Source organism: Nelumbo lutea, chromosome 4 (assembly GCF_056320005.1).
Source record: "Nelumbo lutea isolate HS-2025 chromosome 4, American lotus-T2T, whole genome shotgun sequence".
Taxonomy (NCBI): Eukaryota; Viridiplantae; Streptophyta; class Magnoliopsida; order Proteales; family Nelumbonaceae; genus Nelumbo; species Nelumbo lutea.
Window position 1 is genome coordinate 52,564,810 of NC_142687.1, and position 12,186 is coordinate 52,576,995.

The following is a 12,186-nucleotide window of genomic DNA, read 5'->3' on the forward strand; positions in this document are numbered from 1 at the left end:
TTTGCTTCTGTTCGCTTTAATCTTTATGCACTCATTATCTTAATCCCCTCCGTTAATTCTTTCAGATTTGAAAAAACGGTGTATAAAACTTTCCTCCCTTGGTTACCGTGCACAAGCTCCCAGGTGAGCGGAGTTATTCCTTTCTAGATCTGCCGCATCCCCGGATAAATGTAGTAATATCGCGGGGCCCACAATGCACGACGAATGCCAAAAGCCCGGTTTTGCACCGTTCCCATTCAGTAATGACGGTCGTTCCGCAAATGGTCCGAGTATCCGGCACGTTGTTTCCAGTTGTCTCGCCGAAACGACATATGGAATTTGCAAATAGTATATCAAAAATAAAATATTAATAAAATTGGGGTGAAACAAGAGGACTTCCCAGGAGGTCATCCATCCTAATACTACTCTCGCCCAAGCACGCTTAACTTCGGAGTTCTGATGGGATCCGGTGCATTAGTGCTGGTATGATCGCACCCGTTTGCTTCTTGTTCGTTTTAATCTTTATGCACTCATTATCTTGCTCCCCTCCGTTAATTCTTTCAGATTTGAAAAAACGGTATATGCAACTTTCCTCCCTTGGTTACCGTGCACAAGCTCCCAGGTGAGCGGAGTTATTCCTTTCTAGATCTGCCGCATCCCCGGATAAATGTAGTAATATCGCGGGGCCCACAATGCACGACGAATGCCAAAAGCCCGGTTTTGCACCGTTCCCATTCAGTAATGACGGTCGTTCCGCAAATGGTGCGAGTATCCGGCACGTTGTTTCCAGTTGTCTCGCCGAAACGACATATGGAATTTGCAAATAGTATATCAAAAATAAAATATTAATAAAATTGGGGTGCAACACGAGGACTTCCCAGGAGGTCACCCATCCTAGTACTACTCTCGCCCAAGCACGCTTAACTTCGGAGTTCTGATGGGATCCGGTGCATTAGTGCTGGTATGATCGCACCCGTTTGCTTCTTGTTCGCTTTAATCTTTATGCACTCATTATCTTGCTCACCTCCGTTAATTCTTTCAGTTTTGAAAAAACGGTGTATGCAACTTTCCTCCCTTGGTGACCGTGCACAAGCTCCCAGGTGAGCGGAGTTATTCCTTTCTAGATCTGCCGCATCCCCGGATAAATGTAGTAATATCGCGGGGCCCACAATGCACGACGAATGCCAAAAGCCCGGTTTTGCACCGTTCCCATTCAGTAATGACGGTCGTTCCGCAAATGGTCCGAGTATCCGGCACGTTGTTTCCAGTTGTCTCGCCGAAACGACATATGGAATTTGCAAATAGTATATCAAAAATAAAATATTAATAAAATTGGGGTGCAACACGAGGACTTCCCAGGAGGTCACCCATCCTAGTACTACTCTCGCCCAAGCACGCTTAACTTCGGAGTTCTGATGGGATCCGGTGCATTAGTGCTGGTATGATCGCACCCGTTTGCTTCTTGTTCGTTTTAATCTTTATGCACTCATTATCTTGCTCCCCTCCGTTAATTCTTTCAGATTTGAAAAAACGGTATATGCAACTTTCCTCCCTTGGTAACCGTGCACAAGCTCCCAGGTGAGCGGAGTTATTCCTTTCTAGATCTGCCGCATCCCCGGATAAATGTAGTAATATCGCGGGGCCCACAATGCACGACGAATGCCAAAAGCCCGGTTTTGCACCGTTCCCATTCAGTAATGACGGTCGTTCCGAAAATGGTCCGAGTATCCGGCACGTTGTTTCCAGTTGTCTCGCCGAAACGACATATGGAATTTGCAAATAGTATATCAAAAATAAAATATTAATAAAATTGGGGTGCAACACGAGGACTTCCCAGGAGGTCACCCATCCTAGTACTACTCTCGCCCAAGCACGCTTAACTTCGGAGTTCTGATGGGATCCGGTGCATTAGTGCTGGTATGATCGCACCCGTTTGCTTCTTGTTCGTTTTAATCTTTATGCACTCATTATCTTGCTCCCCTCCGTTAATTCTTTCAGATTTGAAAAAACGGTATATGCAACTTTCCTCCCTTGGTTACCGTGCACAAGCTCCCAGGTGAGCGGAGTTATTCCTTTCTAGATCTGCCGCATCCCCGGATAAATGTAGTAATATCGCGGGGCCCACAATGCACGACGAATGCCAAAAGCCCGGTTTTGCACCGTTCCCATTCAGTAATGACGGTCGTTCCGCAAATGGTGCGAGTATCCGGCACGTTGTTTCCAGTTGTCTCGCCGAAACGACATATGGAATTTGCAAATAGTATATCAAAAATAAAATATTAATAAAATTGGGGTGCAACACGAGGACTTCCCAGGAGGTCACCCATCCTAGTACTACTCTCGCCCAAGCACGCTTAACTTCGGAGTTCTGATGGGATCCGGTGCATTAGTGCTGGTATGATCGCACCCGTTTGCTTCTTGTTCGCTTTAATCTTTATGCACTCATTATCTTGCTCACCTCCGTTAATTCTTTCAGTTTTGAAAAAACGGTGTATGCAACTTTCCTCCCTTGGTGACCGTGCACAAGCTCCCAGGTGAGCGGAGTTATTCCTTTCTAGATCTGCCGCATCCCCGGATAAATGTAGTAATATCGCGGGGCCCACAATGCACGACGAATGCCAAAAGCCCGGTTTTGCACCGTTCCCATTCAGTAATGACGGTCGTTCCGCAAATGGTCCGAGTATCCGGCACGTTGTTTCCAGTTGTCTCGCCGAAACGACATATGGAATTTGCAAATAGTATATCAAAAATAAAATATTAATAAAATTGGGGTGCAACACGAGGACTTCCCAGGAGGTCACCCATCCTAGTACTACTCTCGCCCAAGCACGCTTAACTTCGGAGTTCTGATGGGATCCGGTGCATTAGTGCTGGTATGATCGCACCCGTTTGCTTCTTGTTCGTTTTAATCTTTATGCACTCATTATCTTGCTCCCCTCCGTTAATTCTTTCAGATTTGAAAAAACGGTATATGCAACTTTCCTCCCTTGGTAACCGTGCACAAGCTCCCAGGTGAGCGGAGTTATTCCTTTCTAGATCTGCCGCATCCCCGGATAAATGTAGTAATATCGCGGGGCCCACAATGCACGACGAATGCCAAAAGCCCGGTTTTGCACCGTTCCCATTCAGTAATGACGGTCGTTCCGAAAATGGTCCGAGTATCCGGCACGTTGTTTCCAGTTGTCTCGCCGAAACGACATATGGAATTTGCAAATAGTATATCAAAAATAAAATATTAATAAAATTGGGGTGCAACACGAGGACTTCCCAGGAGGTCACCCATCCTAGTACTACTCTCGCCCAAGCACGCTTAACTTCGGAGTTCTGATGGGATCCGGTGCATTAGTGCTGGTATGATCGCACCCGTTTGCTTCTTGTTCGTTTTAATCTTTATGCACTCATTATCTTGCTCCCCTCCGTTAATTCTTTCAGATTTGAAAAAACGGTATATGCAACTTTCCTCCCTTGGTTACCGTGCACAAGCTCCCAGGTGAGCGGAGTTATTCCTTTCTAGATCTGCCGCATCCCCGGATAAATGTAGTAATATCGCGGGGCCCACAATGCACGACGAATGCCAAAAGCCCGGTTTTGCACCGTTCCCATTCAGTAATGACAGTCGTTCCGCAAATGGTCCGAATATCCGGCACGTTGTTTCCAGTTGTCTCGCCGAAACGACATATGGAATTTGCAAATAGTATATCAAAAATAAAATATTAATAAAATTGGGGTGAAACAAGAGGACTTCCCAGGAGGTCACCCATCCTAATACTACTCTCGCCCAAGCACGCTTAACTTCGGAGTTCTGATGGGATCCGGTGCATTAGTGCTGGTATGATCGCACCCGTTTGCTTCTTGTTCGTTTTAATCTTTATGCACTCATTATCTTGCTCCCCTCCGTTAATTCTTTCAGATTTGAAAAAACGGTATATGCAACTTTCCTCCCTTGGTTACCGTGCACAAGCTCCCAGGTGAGCGGAGTTATTCCTTTCTAGATCTGCCGCATCCCCGGATAAATGTAGTAATATCGCGGGGCCCACAATTCACGACGAATGCCAAAAGCCCGGTTTTGCACCGTTCCCATTCAGTAATGACGGACGTTCCGCAAATGGTCCGAGTATCCGGCACGTTGTTTCCAGTTGTCTCGCCGAAACGACATATGGAATTTGCAAATAGTATATCAAAAATAAAATATTAATAAAGTTGGGGTGCAACACGAGGACTTCCCAGGAGGTCACCCATCCTAGTACTACTCTCGCCCAAGCACGCTTAACTTCGGAGTTCTGATGGGATCCGGTGCATTAGTGCTGGTATGATCGCACCCGTTTGCTTCTTGTTCGTTTTAATCTTTATGCACTCATTATCTTGCTCCCCTCCGTTAATTCTTTCAGATTTGAAAAAACGGTATATGCAACTTTCCTCCCTTGGTTACCGTGCACAAGCTCCCAGGTGAGCGGAGTTATTCCTTTCTAGATCTGCCGCATCCCCGGATAAATGTAGTAATATCGCGGGGCCCACAATGCACGACGAATGCCAAAAGCCCGGTTTTGCACCGTTCCCATTCAGTAATGACGGTCGTTCCGCAAATGGTCCGAGTATCCGGCACGTTGTTTCCAGTTGTCTCGCCGAAACGACATATGGAATTTGCAAATAGTATATCAAAAATAAAATATTAATAAAATTGGGGTGCAACACGAGGACTTCCCAGGAGGTCACCCATCCTAGTACTACTCTCGCCCAAGCACGCTTAACTTCGGAGTTCTGATGGGATCCGGTGCATTAGTGCTGGTATGATCGCACCCGTTTGCTTCTTGTTCGTTTTAATCTTTATGCACTCATTATCTTGCTCCCCTCCGTTAATTCTTTCAGATTTGAAAAAACGGTATATGCAACTTTCCTCCCTTGGTTACCGTGCACAACCTCCCAGGTGAGCGGAGTTATTCCTTTCTAGATCTGCCGCATCCCCGGATAAATGTAGTAATATCGCGGGGCCCACAATGCACGACGAATGCCAAAAGCCCGGTTTTGCACCGTTCCCATTCAGTAATGACAGTCGTTCCGCAAATGGTCCGAGTATCCGGCACGTTGTTTCCAGTTGTCTCGCCGAAACGACATATGGAATTTGCAAATAGTATATCAAAAATAAAATATTAATAAAATTGGGGTGAAACAAGAGGACTTCCCAGGAGGTCACCCATCCTAATACTACTCTCGCCCAAGCACGCTTAACTTCGGAGTTCTGATGGGATCCGGTGCATTAGTGCTGGTATGATCGCACCCGTTTTCTTCTTGTTCGTTTTAATCTTTATGCACTCATTATCTTGCTCCCCTCCGTTAATTCTTTCAGATTTGAAAAAACGGTATATGCAACTTTCCTCCCTTGGTTACCGTGCACAAGCTCCCAGGTGAGCGGAGTTATTCCTTTCTAGATCTGCCGCATCCCCGGATAAATGTAGTAATATCGCGGGGCCCACAATGCACGACGAATGCCAAAAGCCCGGTTTTGCACCGTTCCCATTCAGTAATGACGGACGTTCCGCAAATGGTCCGAGTATCCGGCACGTTGTTTCCAGTTGTCTCGCCGAAACGACATATGGAATTTGCAAATAGTATATCAAAAATAAAATATTAATAAAGTTGGGGTGCAACACGAGGACTTCCCAGGAGGTCACCCATCCTAGTACTACTCTCGCCCAAGCACGCTTAACTTCGGAGTTCTGATGGGATCCGGTGCATTAGTGCTGGTATGATTGCACCCGTTTGCTTCTTGTTCGTTTTAATCTTTATGCACTCATTATCTTGCTCCCCTCCGTTAATTCTTTCAGATTTGAAAAAACGGTATATGCAACTTTCCTCCCTTGGTTACCGTGCACAAGCTCCCAGGTGAGCGGAGTTATTCCTTTCTAGATCTGCCGCATCCCCGGATAAATGTAGTAATATCGCGGGGCCCACAATGCACGACGAATGCCAAAAGCCCGGTTTTGCACCGTTCCCATTCAGTAATGACGGTCGTTCCGCAAATGGTCCGAGTATCCGGCACGTTGTTTCCAGTTGTCTCGCCGAAACGACATATGGAATTTGCAAATAGTATATCAAAAATAAAATATTAATAAAATTGGGGTGCAACACGAGGACTTCCCAGGAGGTCACCCATCCTAGTACTACTCTCGCCCAAGCACGCTTAACTTCGGAGTTCTGATGGGATCCGGTGCATTAGTGCTGGTATGATCGCACCCGTTTGCTTCTTGTTCGTTTTAATCTTTATGCACTCATTATCTTGCTCCCCTCCGTTAATTCTTTCAGATTTGAAAAAACGGTATATGCAACTTTCCTCCCTTGGTTACCGTGCACAAGCTCCCAGGTGAGCGGAGTTATTCCTTTCTAGATCTGCCGCATCCCCGGATAAATGTAGTAATATCGCGGGGCCCACAATGCACGACGAATGCCAAAAGCCCGGTTTTGCACCGTTCCCATTCAGTAATGACGGTCGTTCCGCAAATGGTCCGAGTATCCGGCACGTTGTTTCCAGTTGTCTCGCCGAAACGACATATGGAATTTGCAAATAGTATATCAAAAATAAAATATTAATAAAATTGGGGTGCAACACGAGGACTTCCCAGGAGGTCACCCATCCTAGTACTACTCTCGCCCAAGCACGCTTAACTTCGGAGTTCTGATGGGATCCGGTGCATTAGTGCTGGTATGATCGCACCCGTTTGCTTCTTGTTCGCTTTAATCTTTATGCACTCATTATCTTGCTCCCCTCCGTTAATTCTTTCAGATTTGAAAAAACGGTGTATGCAACTTTCCTCCCTTGGTGACCGTGCACAAGCTCCCAGGTGAGCGGAGTTATTCCTTTCTAGATCTGCCGCATCCCCGGATAAATGTAGTAATATCGCGGGGCCCACAATGCACGACGAATGCCAAAAGCCCGGTTTTGCACGGTTCCCATTCAGTAATGACGGTCGTTCCGCAAATGGTCCGAGTATCCGGCACGTTGTTTCCAGTTGTCTCGCCGAAACGACATATGGAATTTGCAAATAGTATATCAAAAATAAAATATTAATAAAATTGGGGTGCAACACGAGGACTTCCCAGGAGGTCACCCATCCTAGTACTACTCTCGCCCAAGCACGCTTAACTTCGGAGTTCTGATGGGATCCGGTGCATTAGTGCTGGTATGATCGCACCCGTTTGCTTCTTGTTCGCTTTAATCTTTATGCACTCATTATCTTGCTCCCCTCCGTTAATTCTTTCAGATTTGAAAAAACGGTGTATGCAACTTTCCTCCCTTGGTAACCGTGCACAAGCTCCCAGGTGAGCGGAGTTATTCCTTTCTAGATCTGCCGCATCCCCGGATAAATGTAGTAATATCGCGGGGCCCACAATGCACGACGAATGCCAAAAGCCCGGTTTTGCACCGTTCCCATTCAGTAATGACGGTCGTTCCGCAAATGGTCCGAGTATCCGGCACGTTGTTTCCAGTTGTCTCGCCGAAACGACATATGGAATTTGCAAATAGTATATCAAAAATAAAATATTAATAAAATTGGGGAGCAACACGAGGACTTCCCAGGAGGTCACCCATCCTAGTACTACTCTCGCCCAAGCACGCTTAACTTCGGAGTTCTGATGGGATCCGGTGCATTAGTGCTGGTATGATCACACCCGTTTGCTTCTTGTTCGTTTTAATCTTTATGCACTCATTATCTTGCTCCCCTCCGTTAATTCTTTCAGATTTGAAAAAACGGTATATGCAACTTTCCTCCCTTGGTTACCGTGCACAAGCTCCCAGGTGAGCGGAGTTATTCCTTTCTAGATCTGCCGCATCCCCGGATAAATGTAGTAATATCGCGGGGCCCACAATGCACGACGAATGCCAAAAGCCCGGTTTTGCACCGTTCCCATTCAGTAATGACGGTCGTTCCGCAAATGGTGCGAGTATCCGGCACGTTGTTTCCAGTTGTCTCGCCGAAACGACATATGGAATTTGCAAATAGTATATCAAAAATAAAATATTAATAAAATTGGGGTGCAACACGAGGACTTCCCAGGAGGTCACCCATCCTAGTACTACTCTCGCCCAAGCACGCTTAACTTCGGAGTTCTGATGGGATCCGGTGCATTAGTGCTGGTATGATCGCACCCGTTTGCTTCTTGTTCGCTTTAATCTTTATGCACTCATTATCTTGCTCACCTCCGTTAATTCTTTCAGTTTTGAAAAAACGGTGTATGCAACTTTCCTCCCTTGGTGACCGTGCACAAGCTCCCAGGTGAGCGGAGTTATTCCTTTCTAGATCTGCCGCATCCCCGGATAAATGTAGTAATATCGCGGGGCCCACAATGCACGACGAATGCCAAAAGCCCGGTTTTGCACCGTTCCCATTCAGTAATGACGGTCGTTCCGCAAATGGTCCGAGTATCCGGCACGTTGTTTCCAGTTGTCTCGCCGAAACGACATATGGAATTTGCAAATAGTATATCAAAAATAAAATATTAATAAAATTGGGGTGCAACACGAGGACTTCCCAGGAGGTCACCCATCCTAATACTACTCTCGCCCAAGCACGCTTAACTTCGGAGTTCTGATGGGATCCGGTGCATTAGTGCTGGTATGATCGCACCCGTTTGCTTCTTGTTCGTTTTAATCTTTATGCACTCATTATCTTGCTCCCCTCCGTTAATTCTTTCAGATTTGAAAAAACGGTATATGCAACTTTCCTCCCTTGGTTACCGTGCACAAGCTCCCAGGTGAGCGGAGTTATTCCTTTCTAGATCTGCCGCATCCCCGGATAAATGTAGTAATATCGCGGGGCCCACAATGCACGACGAATGCCAAAAGCCCGGTTTTGCACCGTTCCCATTCAGTAATGACGGATGTTCCGCAAATGGTCCGAGTATCCGGCACGTTGTTTCCAGTTGTCTCGCCGAAACGACATATGGAATTTGCAAATAGTATATCAAAAATAAAATATTAATAAAGTTGGGGTGCAACACGAGGACTTCCCAGGAGGTCACCCATCCTAGTACTACTCTCGCCCAAGCACGCTTAACTTCGGAGTTCTGATGGGATCCGGTGCATTAGTGCTGGTATGATCGCACCCGTTTGCTTCTTGTTCGTTTTAATCTTTATGCACTCATTATCTTTCTCCCCTCCGTTAATTCTTTCAGATTTGAAAAAACGGTATATGCAACTTTCCTCCCTTGGTTACCGTGCACAAGCTCCCAGGTGAGCGGAGTTATTCCTTTCTAGATCTGCCGCATCCCCGGATAAATGTAGTAATATCGCGGGGCCCACAATGCACGACGAATGCCAAAAGCCCGGTTTTGCACCGTTCCCATTCAGTAATGACGGTCGTTCCGCAAATGGTCCGAGTATCCGGCACGTTGTTTCCAGTTGTCTCGCCGAAACGACATATGGAATTTGCAAATAGTATATCAAAAATAAAATATTAATAAAATTGGGGTGCAACACGAGGACTTCCCAGGAGGTCACCCATCCTAGTACTACTCTCGCCCAAGCACGCTTAACTTCGGAGTTCTGATGGGATCCGGTGCATTAGTGCTGGTATGATCGCACCCGTTTGCTTCTTGTTCGCTTTAATCTTTATGCACTCATTATCTTGCTCCCCTCCGTTAATTCTTTCAGATTTGAAAAAACGGTGTATGCAACTTTCCTCCCTTGGTGACCGTGCACAAGCTCCCAGGTGAGCGGAGTTATTCCTTTCTAGATCTGCCGCATCCCCGTATAAATGTAGTAATATCGCGGGGCCCACAATGCACGACGAATGCCAAAAGCCCGGTTTTGCACCGTTCCCATTCAGTAATGACGGTCGTTCCGCAAATGGTGCGAGTATCCGGCACGTTGTTTCCAGTTGTCTCGCCGAAACGACATATGGAATTTGCAAATAGTATATCAAAAATAAAATATTAATAAAATTGGGGTGCAACACGAGGACTTCCCAGGAGGTCACCCATCCTAACACTACTCTCGCCCAAGCACGCTTAACTTCGGAGTTCTGATGGGATCCGGTGCATTAGTGCTGGTATGATCGCACCCGTTTGCTTCTTGTTCGTTTTAATCTTTATGCACTCATTATCTTGCTCCCCTCCGTTAATTCTTTCAGATTTGAAAAAACGGTATATGCAACTTTCCTCCCTTGGTTACCGTGCACAAGCTCCCAGGTGAGCGGAGTTATTCCTTTCTAGATCTGCCGCATCCCCGGATAAATGTAGTAATATCGCGGGGCCCACAATGCACGACGAATGCCAAAAGCCCGGTTTTGCACCGTTCCCATTCAGTAATGACGGTCGTTCCGCAAATGGTCCGAGTATCCGGCACGTTGTTTCCAGTTGTCTCGCCGAAACGACATATGGAATTTGCAAATAGTATATCAAAAATAAAATATTAATAAAATTGGGGTGCAACACGAGGACTTCCCAGGAGGTCACCCATCCTAGTACTACTCTCACCCAAGCACGCTTAACTTCGGAGTTCTGATGGGATACGGTGCATTAGTGCTGGTATGATAGCACCCGTTTGCTTCTTGTTCGCTTTAATCTTTATGCACTCATTATCTTGCTCCCCTCCGTTAATTCTTTCAGATTTGAAAAAACGGTGTATAAAACTTTCCTCCCTTGGTTACCATGCACAAGCTCCCAGGTGAGCGGAGTTATTCCTTTCTAGATCTGCCGCATCCCCGGATAAATGTAGGAATATCGCGGGGCCCACAATGCACGACGAATGCCAAAAGCCCGGTTTTGCACCGTTCCCATTCAGTAATGACGGTCGTTCCGCAAATGGTCCGAGTATCCGGCACGTTGTTTCCAGTTGTCTCGCCGAAACGACATATGGAATTTGCAAATAGTATATCAAAAATAAAATATTAATAAAATTGGGGTGAAACAAGAGGACTTCCCAGGAGGTCATCCATCCTAATACTACTCTCGCCCAAGCACGCTTAACTTCGGAGTTCTGATGGGATCCGGTGCATTAGTGCTGGTATGATCGCACCCGTTTGCTTCTTGTTCGTTTTAATCTTTATGCACTCATTATCTTGCTCCCCTCCGTTAATTCTTTCAGATTTGAAAAAACGGTATATGCAACTTTCCTCCCTTGGTTACCGTGCACAAGCTCCCAGGTGAGCGGAGTTATTCCTTTCTAGATCTGCCGCATCCCCGGATAAATGTAGTAATATCGCGGGGCCCACAATGCACGACGAATGCCAAAAGCCCGGTTTTGCACCGTTCCCATTCAGTAATGACGGTCGTTCCGCAAATGGTGCGAGTATCCGGCACGTTGTTTCCAGTTGTCTCGCCGAAACGACATATGGAATTTGCAAATAGTATATCAAAAATAAAATATTAATAAAATTGGGGTGCAACACGAGGACTTCCCAGGAGGTCACCCATCCTAGTACTACTCTCGCCCAAGCACGCTTAACTTCGGAGTTCTGATGGGATCCGGTGCATTAGTGCTGGTATGATCGCACCCGTTTGCTTCTTGTTCGCTTTAATCTTTATGCACTCATTATCTTGCTCACCTCCGTTAATTCTTTCAGTTTTGAAAAAACGGTGTATGCAACTTTCCTCCCTTGGTGACCGTGCACAAGCTCCCAGGTGAGCGGAGTTATTCCTTTCTAGATCTGCCGCATCCCCGGATAAATGTAGTAATATCGCGGGGCCCACAATGCACGACGAATGCCAAAAGCCCGGTTTTGCACCGTTCCCATTCAGTATTGACGGTCGTTCCGCAAATGGTCCGAGTATCCGGCACGTTGTTTCCAGTTGTCTCGCCGAAACGACATATGGAATTTGCAAATAGTATATCAAAAATAAAATATTAATAAAATTGGGGTGCAACACGAGGACTTCCCAGGAGGTCACCCATCCTAGTACTACTCTCGCCCAAGCACGCTTAACTTCGGAGTTCTGATGGGATCCGGTGCATTAGTGCTGGTATGATCGCACCCGTTTGCTTCTTGTTCGTTTTAATCTTTATGCACTCATTATCTTGCTCCCCTCCGTTAATTCTTTCAGATTTGAAAAAACGGTATATGCAACTTTCCTCCCTTGGTTACCGTGCACAAGCTCCCAGGTGAGCGGAGTTATTCCTTTCTAGATCTGCCGCATCCCCGGATAAATGTAGTAATATCGCGGGGCCCACAATGCACGACGAATGCCAAAAGCCCGGTTTTGCACCGTTCCCAT

General features: G+C 46.3%; 23 non-coding genes and 2 pseudogenes across 23 annotated transcripts; all 25 read right to left on the reverse strand.

Moving 5' to 3' along the window:
• Nucleotides 1–357: 357 nt before the first annotated feature.
• On the reverse strand, nucleotides 358–476 carry LOC148859283 (5S ribosomal RNA; annotated as a pseudogene).
• A 359-nt stretch (nucleotides 477–835) lies between these two features.
• LOC148859284 (5S ribosomal RNA) lies at nucleotides 836–954 on the reverse strand. The gene has a single exon (XR_016098314.1). It is a non-coding gene; the product is annotated as a 5S ribosomal RNA (ribosomal RNA).
• Nucleotides 955–1,313: 359 nt separating this feature from the next.
• On the reverse strand, nucleotides 1,314–1,432 carry LOC148859285 (5S ribosomal RNA). The gene has a single exon (XR_016098315.1). It is a non-coding gene; the product is annotated as a 5S ribosomal RNA (ribosomal RNA).
• A 359-nt stretch (nucleotides 1,433–1,791) lies between these two features.
• LOC148859286 (5S ribosomal RNA) lies at nucleotides 1,792–1,910 on the reverse strand. Its single transcript, XR_016098316.1, has one exon. It is a non-coding gene; the product is annotated as a 5S ribosomal RNA (ribosomal RNA).
• A 359-nt stretch (nucleotides 1,911–2,269) lies between these two features.
• LOC148859287 (5S ribosomal RNA) lies at nucleotides 2,270–2,388 on the reverse strand. The gene has a single exon (XR_016098317.1). It is a non-coding gene; the product is annotated as a 5S ribosomal RNA (ribosomal RNA).
• Nucleotides 2,389–2,747: 359 nt separating this feature from the next.
• LOC148859288 (5S ribosomal RNA) lies at nucleotides 2,748–2,866 on the reverse strand. The gene has a single exon (XR_016098320.1). It is a non-coding gene; the product is annotated as a 5S ribosomal RNA (ribosomal RNA).
• A 359-nt stretch (nucleotides 2,867–3,225) lies between these two features.
• Nucleotides 3,226–3,344, reverse strand: LOC148859289 (5S ribosomal RNA). The gene has a single exon (XR_016098321.1). It is a non-coding gene; the product is annotated as a 5S ribosomal RNA (ribosomal RNA).
• A 359-nt stretch (nucleotides 3,345–3,703) lies between these two features.
• Nucleotides 3,704–3,822, reverse strand: LOC148859290 (5S ribosomal RNA). The gene has a single exon (XR_016098059.1). It is a non-coding gene; the product is annotated as a 5S ribosomal RNA (ribosomal RNA).
• Nucleotides 3,823–4,181: 359 nt separating this feature from the next.
• On the reverse strand, nucleotides 4,182–4,300 carry LOC148859291 (5S ribosomal RNA). The gene has a single exon (XR_016098322.1). It is a non-coding gene; the product is annotated as a 5S ribosomal RNA (ribosomal RNA).
• A 359-nt stretch (nucleotides 4,301–4,659) lies between these two features.
• On the reverse strand, nucleotides 4,660–4,778 carry LOC148859292 (5S ribosomal RNA). The gene has a single exon (XR_016098323.1). It is a non-coding gene; the product is annotated as a 5S ribosomal RNA (ribosomal RNA).
• A 359-nt stretch (nucleotides 4,779–5,137) lies between these two features.
• LOC148859293 (5S ribosomal RNA) lies at nucleotides 5,138–5,256 on the reverse strand. Its single transcript, XR_016098060.1, has one exon. It is a non-coding gene; the product is annotated as a 5S ribosomal RNA (ribosomal RNA).
• A 359-nt stretch (nucleotides 5,257–5,615) lies between these two features.
• LOC148859294 (5S ribosomal RNA) lies at nucleotides 5,616–5,734 on the reverse strand. Its single transcript, XR_016095655.1, has one exon. It is a non-coding gene; the product is annotated as a 5S ribosomal RNA (ribosomal RNA).
• Nucleotides 5,735–6,093: 359 nt separating this feature from the next.
• LOC148859295 (5S ribosomal RNA) lies at nucleotides 6,094–6,212 on the reverse strand. Its single transcript, XR_016098324.1, has one exon. It is a non-coding gene; the product is annotated as a 5S ribosomal RNA (ribosomal RNA).
• Nucleotides 6,213–6,571: 359 nt separating this feature from the next.
• LOC148859296 (5S ribosomal RNA) lies at nucleotides 6,572–6,690 on the reverse strand. Its single transcript, XR_016098327.1, has one exon. It is a non-coding gene; the product is annotated as a 5S ribosomal RNA (ribosomal RNA).
• Nucleotides 6,691–7,049: 359 nt separating this feature from the next.
• LOC148859297 (5S ribosomal RNA) lies at nucleotides 7,050–7,168 on the reverse strand. Its single transcript, XR_016098328.1, has one exon. It is a non-coding gene; the product is annotated as a 5S ribosomal RNA (ribosomal RNA).
• A 359-nt stretch (nucleotides 7,169–7,527) lies between these two features.
• LOC148859298 (5S ribosomal RNA) lies at nucleotides 7,528–7,646 on the reverse strand. The gene has a single exon (XR_016096243.1). It is a non-coding gene; the product is annotated as a 5S ribosomal RNA (ribosomal RNA).
• A 359-nt stretch (nucleotides 7,647–8,005) lies between these two features.
• LOC148859299 (5S ribosomal RNA) lies at nucleotides 8,006–8,124 on the reverse strand. The gene has a single exon (XR_016098329.1). It is a non-coding gene; the product is annotated as a 5S ribosomal RNA (ribosomal RNA).
• A 359-nt stretch (nucleotides 8,125–8,483) lies between these two features.
• On the reverse strand, nucleotides 8,484–8,602 carry LOC148859300 (5S ribosomal RNA). Its single transcript, XR_016095847.1, has one exon. It is a non-coding gene; the product is annotated as a 5S ribosomal RNA (ribosomal RNA).
• A 359-nt stretch (nucleotides 8,603–8,961) lies between these two features.
• Nucleotides 8,962–9,080, reverse strand: LOC148859301 (5S ribosomal RNA). The gene has a single exon (XR_016098330.1). It is a non-coding gene; the product is annotated as a 5S ribosomal RNA (ribosomal RNA).
• A 359-nt stretch (nucleotides 9,081–9,439) lies between these two features.
• Nucleotides 9,440–9,558, reverse strand: LOC148859302 (5S ribosomal RNA). Its single transcript, XR_016098332.1, has one exon. It is a non-coding gene; the product is annotated as a 5S ribosomal RNA (ribosomal RNA).
• A 359-nt stretch (nucleotides 9,559–9,917) lies between these two features.
• LOC148859303 (5S ribosomal RNA) lies at nucleotides 9,918–10,036 on the reverse strand. Its single transcript, XR_016096861.1, has one exon. It is a non-coding gene; the product is annotated as a 5S ribosomal RNA (ribosomal RNA).
• A 359-nt stretch (nucleotides 10,037–10,395) lies between these two features.
• Nucleotides 10,396–10,514, reverse strand: LOC148859304 (5S ribosomal RNA). Its single transcript, XR_016098089.1, has one exon. It is a non-coding gene; the product is annotated as a 5S ribosomal RNA (ribosomal RNA).
• A 359-nt stretch (nucleotides 10,515–10,873) lies between these two features.
• Nucleotides 10,874–10,992, reverse strand: LOC148859305 (5S ribosomal RNA; annotated as a pseudogene).
• A 359-nt stretch (nucleotides 10,993–11,351) lies between these two features.
• On the reverse strand, nucleotides 11,352–11,470 carry LOC148859306 (5S ribosomal RNA). Its single transcript, XR_016098334.1, has one exon. It is a non-coding gene; the product is annotated as a 5S ribosomal RNA (ribosomal RNA).
• Nucleotides 11,471–11,829: 359 nt separating this feature from the next.
• LOC148859307 (5S ribosomal RNA) lies at nucleotides 11,830–11,948 on the reverse strand. Its single transcript, XR_016098335.1, has one exon. It is a non-coding gene; the product is annotated as a 5S ribosomal RNA (ribosomal RNA).
• Between the last annotated feature and the right edge of the window lie 238 nt (nucleotides 11,949–12,186).